Source organism: Palaemon carinicauda, chromosome 2 (assembly GCF_036898095.1).
Source record: "Palaemon carinicauda isolate YSFRI2023 chromosome 2, ASM3689809v2, whole genome shotgun sequence".
Classification (NCBI taxonomy): Eukaryota; Metazoa; Arthropoda; class Malacostraca; order Decapoda; family Palaemonidae; genus Palaemon; species Palaemon carinicauda.
The window spans coordinates 143,584,811-143,590,810 of record NC_090726.1 but is presented as its reverse complement, the minus strand read 5'-3'; the positions used below and the strand labels follow the sequence as shown (position 1 = coordinate 143,590,810).

Below are 6,000 nucleotides of genomic sequence, written 5' to 3'. Positions count from 1 at the left end.
ACTTTGAGGCGTTAGAGGTTCTCTATTATTTTATATAAGCCGATCGAAGGTTTAGAGCGATGCGATTAGGATTATTTTCTTTTACTCTTAAATAAACGTGTCTCCTACTTTAGGTATCAGTGTCATATTTCCGGAAATATATCCAGGACCATTAAAGTTGATAATTAGTTATTAATCAAATTTTAGAGGAATAGGAATAAGAAATACTCCCTTTAACGAGGAATTGATATTGGACCAATGGAAAATAGGAGGGAGTGAATTCCTCAGTCTGTCAGCGGAATGGAAGTCTCCGAACTTTGCCATCCGGAAATAGCAAGTATCCACAGAGCGGTATGAGGATGTCCAGTTTATTAATTCATTTGAAGAGAGTTATAGAGGTGAATTATGGATCAAAGGGCCTCAGTGTCGCTATTGGTTAAGAGGGACTGCTATTAGATTACATTGTGATCAAAGCTCTTGATTCCACACGAATAAATTCAGAGGTTTTGCAATTAATGCCAGATTCAGGAAGACGAAATGCTTTCGGTTTTCATTTACATTTATAGCTGATTCTCATCGATATCAATTTCTTAATAGAGCTATATTTGCATTATCAAAAACTAAGACAAAATAACTACCATTCAGCTGTGGTGATAAAACCTGTTTATCATCTATGATGGAAGGCCTCAAGGATTAGAGCTTAGATAAGATGAAATAGAGAGCCAGGAAGTGTTTAAAGTTAAGAGGATGATGCAAAGCGATAATTTAAAGCTCTGCTGCAGAGAGGAGATATGATCTGAACCCGTTTCTTTTCCTTACTTATAATGGCTTATGCTATTTCATCTTAGAAAGTTGACATTCAGGAGGGGTCCTGATATATACGGTTGCCGTCCGAAGGTGTGAATGCTTCCAATAACATTAAAGTTTTCTTTTTCAATAATCTAAAGGAATCTTTTTTTATCCTTCTGTGGATAATATAGGGAAGAAAGCAACGTCAGTACTCAAATTATCTTTTAAAATGATCTCGACGTACATATTTTATAGGATATGCTCTCTCTTTCTAGTCTTCTACCTTACCTCCATACCGTCTTCTGTCTTACCTTCCGACCATTTTAGAATTTATGAAATGGAAAATAGCAACAAATGGATTAATGCTGATGAAATGTACCACCTCTGGTTTAACAATCAAGAAGACTAGTAAACTAACTGCCGTTTGTTCGGAAAAATTCATTTATCTGGCCTTCAGAACTACAGTATCATAATGCTTAAGAAACTTCAATGTTTAGCCATCTAAGGAATAGCGGTTCACCTGTATTGAAGTTCAGCAGATTTTAAAATATTCTGTATGAATAGCCAGTTTCTCATGAGATTTTAGTTTTGTATAAATTTCACAATTTTAACTTGACCATTAAACTAGTTTGTGTTTTTTAGTTTTTTTTTTCCCTATGATTTAGTTAATGCAGGATTCCTGAAGTCAATCAAGGGTTTATTCAAGCTGCTCCAAATCTTCAACTTACTGAGGCGTCTTATCGCTTAAGTTATCCTCTCGGTTTCGCTCAAGTTTGTTGTCAACTCGCTTGGAATTGTCCTTCTCGACAGATATCCCCGTTGTTGCGACTCTTGACAGAGATATTTTTATTAATCAATGAAGATATAATTCCACGAAATTATTCATGTATTCATATCAGTATGAATTCGTTTTCTGCTTGTAAAGAAAAATAAAGATGAGCTAGTCATATGCAGTCTGATGGCGGCGCTAATATGTATTATAATAATAACTATTTAGTAACGTGATTACAGTTCTCATAATCTTAAATGTTTTTTGTTACAGCCTGGATGAACAACGTGTAACTCGCAAATTAATACCCGGAAGAAAATGATGATAATGTGAGTAGCCTATATATCAAGTTTGAAAATTACTTTTCTCCCATATTCTATATTTAGTTCCTCTACGATAATCCAAAACTCCTCTGATGACGGTTGGTGATAACTACTCAGACTAACTGGAGGAGTTTCTGTAAATTGACCGAGAATAATGATCGTCTTGGGTCAGTTTTTAAGTTGGGTGAGGATTAGCGTTTAGGTTTTGTCGTAACGAAAATGAGGGTCGTGGTTTCTTGTTTATGAAAGTTAGCATTCAGGTTCTGTCATTGGGAAAATTAACGTCAAAGTTATGTCTTTATGAAATTAATTGTAAAGTTTATTTTTAATTAAAGTTATTAAGGTTTTGTATCTTTGAAAATTAAAACATTGAGGTTTCTTCTTTATGAAAGTTAGCATCAAGATCTCATGGTATGGAAGTTAATCTAGGAAAATTGTTATTAGTGTATGGGCCCCGTGAAAAAAGACGGCTAATACTTTTTGATAGATATGCACAGATACGCATATGCACCCTCTCTCACCAGGATATGACTCTCTCCCCTCTACCTGAGGGACGGGGATAGCTCAGTATGACCAATTATACAGTATATTATATATATATATATATATATAAATATATATATATATGTATATATATATATATATATATATATATATATATATATATATATATATATATATATATATACATATGTATATATATATATATATATATATGCTGGTCTAGTGTAGAGTAAATAAGTTAATCAGGTATTTTATTTGTTTTCATAGGTGCATTGAAGAGAGGAATAGCCAGCTCTTATGATGAGTTCCTCTCATGTAGGTATAAGTTTATGTAATTTACGTAAGACTTTCATCGTTAATTTCATTGTATTTTTCATTCAAGTCAGTATATGTAAATTTATGTTATTTTTAAAAATTAACGTATTTTGTTACGAAGTCTTACGTAACTGTATAAGAGGGCTATATGATTCATACGAGATATGAGCAAGGGCTTATGTAAATGTTTTTTATATTTTTATGAGGTATTGCATCATGTTTGTGAGAAAATACACAATTCTTATATTTACGACGTGTTTTGGAAGGTTCTCGAAAACCCCAGCATAATTTTTAACTTTTTTTATTTCCGAGAATGGTGGGTGGGCGGAGCAGCTGATAGAGAGAGTTGCCTGAAACCAAGGTTCGCCCCCTGAATTTTTATATAGTTGATAACTCTGGCGGCGCTAGAGGCCGGCTCCCAAGCCAGGAGAATAATCTATTAGAATATTCTGGAAATAACTAAGTCTTATATAAGTGCCCCAGGAATGAGTGGGGCAGAATAGAAACAGCCGTCCTGTGAAAGAGCCTAAGTTAATTCTCTCTCTCTCTCTCTCTCTCTCTCTCTCTCTCTCTCTCTCTCTCTCTTTGCCTATAGTGTGTCCATTCCAAAGGGGTAAAGTTTAATTACAACATATATTGTGTGTAATATAGTGAAACGTTAACGAAAGAAGTCAAAGGTAATTTTAAATTTATTGTGTTGTGATGAGTGTTGGCATTGTGTAAAATTTTTGTAACTGGCCCTGTGCAAGTAAAATACATAAAGTTAGTAAGTTTATCAGTTAGTTTATATAAGTTTTTTTAAGTGTTCAAGCATTAGAGTGTAATTATTTCTTTTGTCTTTGTAAGTAGTAGGTTGGCCAGGGCACCAGCTGCCCGTTGAGATACTACCGCTAGAGAGTTATGGGGTCCTTTTATTGGCCAGACCATACTACATTGGATCCTTCTCTCTGGTTACGGTTCTTTCCCTTTGCCGACACATATACCAAATAGTCTGGCCTATTCTTTACAGATGATCCTCTGTCCTCATACACCGGACAGCACTGAGATTACCAAACAATTCTTCTTCACCCAATAGGTTCACTACTGCACTGTAATTGCTCAGTGGCTACTTTCCTCTTGGTAAGGGTAGAAGAGATTCTTTAGCTATGGTAAGCAGCTCTTCTAGAAGAAGGACACTCCAAAATGAAACCATTGTTCTCTAGTCTTGGGTAATGCCATAGCCTTTGTACCATGGTCTTCCACTGTCTTGGGTTAGAGTTCTCTTGCATGAAGGTACACTTGGCACGCTATTTTATCTAATTTCTCTTCCTCTTGTTTTGTTAAAGTTTTTATAGTTTATATAGGAAATGTTTATTTTAATGTTGTTACTGTTCTTAAAATGTTTTATTTTTCCTAGTTTCCTTTCCTCACTGAGCTATTTTCCCTGTTGGGGCCCCTAGGCTTATAGCCTTTTGCTTTTCCAACTAGGCTTGTAGCTTAGCAAATAATAATAATAATAATAATAATAATAATAATAATAATAAGTTTTATTCAGATTTAATATTTCAAGTCAAGTGATTATATAATTTTCAGAGAGTAATTATTTCTTTTGTCTTAGTCTAAGGTTTTATTCAGATTTAATATTTCAAGTCAAATTATTATATAATTTTCAGAGCGCAACATTTTTGTTTTAATATAAGTATTGTTCAGACTAAATATTTCGAGTGGCTTATTTTATGTAAACTCTTTCAGTGTTGAAATTTTTATAGAATATATTTATTTTTGTAAAAGTGTATTATTTTAATCACCAGTGTTTATTTCAAATTCACTTGTATCCTGTTGATGAATCAAAGTAAGAGTTGGTTTTTAGTAATTCATAATAATAATTACCCAGTTACTTTTGAGTGTACTAGAGAGACCTTTGGATATTCAGTGTTTTATATATTGCTGTTTGGGAGTTATATAATTGTCTCAGTTTTCAGGTATTTATATTGTCAAGTGTAACAGATTTAATGTAAAAACGAACAGGTGAGTTTGGAACTCGAGTGCGTTGTGTAGCTTTCCAGCCATAATATAGATAGCAATGTATTTTGGTTCCCAGACACGGGACCATCATATAATTATATATCAGGGATGGGCCTTCTAGGTAGGCAGTACATACCCTGAATAAAGTAGATCAATAGTAACGTTTTGCTTCTGTGGAAAAATATCCACCTTATCCAACAAAATTATCGAGGTACCTCTGATTTTTATATGTAAAATATTATTTTTTTTTTTTTTTGCAGATTAGGTAGGCATAACTTACCCGTGCCTTTCAATCCTAGTATGAAAGCTACGTAGTCGTGCTTAATTTCTCATATGCTGCGTACACCCCTTCAACACTGTTTCTATACATACTATAAAGGAGAAATAAATCTGCCTTCAACCTGGTCGCTGATTATTTACCGCCTGTATGCTTATTATTTTTTTCCTCAGTTTTAGTTCATTTCCATTTATTTACATTTTCCCCTTTTTAGCAATGGATAAAGAATATCTTTAGATATTTTCAAAACTAGCTTACTAAGGAAAGACACAATATGAATTGGAAGACCAAAACCTGAACTTACGGACCTAAAAGTAGTGAAAGGAACAAAAATTATTGAGATGATATTCCACTGAGGCAACATCGTGGCAACACGTAGCATGCTACATTTTCGCAGACGTCATGTGTTTTTCAACCAGTTCAACACACGTCAACATGAAGTATGCAACTGCGTGGCATGCTTCAAGTTGCAACATGTTGTTTATATTACGTGACGCATACGACAAAATTTAACCTGTTGCCTAGTTTCGCCTAAAGATGGGTTCATGAGAAAACGAGCTTTATTTTTTCTTCGCAGGGATGTCAATCTATACCTAGCCGAGTTCACTGACTCGCTGTTTTGGAGGGAATTCATTGATCTTTTAACATTTCAATCAGTTGATAAGAGACAACAAAGATGGTGGTATGTGCTGAGTTAGGATGCAATAATCGTGATCGTCATCACCAAGAATAAAGTAATTTATTTTACAGATTTTCAAAGGATCCATATTTTTTTTTTTTTTTTTTTTGCTGAACTTGGGTTAATCTGTGCATAAGGAAATAAGATTTCTACATGAAGAATGCAAGAATATGCTCCATTCTTTTTGACCAAGATGATTTCGGAGAAAGCCTTAGATATATACTTTTAGATAATCATCCTAAAAATGCATGAAAATTGAAAGATGCTCTTGTGACGGGTCGAGAGAAGGTTGTGAAGTCAAAGGCAGTGTGAAAGCAACCGAGTTATTTTATTATAGAACACACTCCTTTATATACAAAAC

General features: G+C 34.0%; 1 long non-coding RNA gene across 1 annotated transcript in view; it reads left to right on the top strand.

Moving 5' to 3' along the window:
• The window catches only part of LOC137622215 (uncharacterized), a 209,814-nt gene that overhangs the window by 181,497 nt on the left and 22,317 nt on the right, over positions 1 to 6,000 (top strand). The window contains exon 3 of the long non-coding RNA XR_011040385.1: positions 1,811 to 1,866. This is a non-coding gene — a long non-coding RNA (uncharacterized lncRNA). The remainder of the gene's footprint in view (positions 1 to 1,810; positions 1,867 to 6,000) is intronic.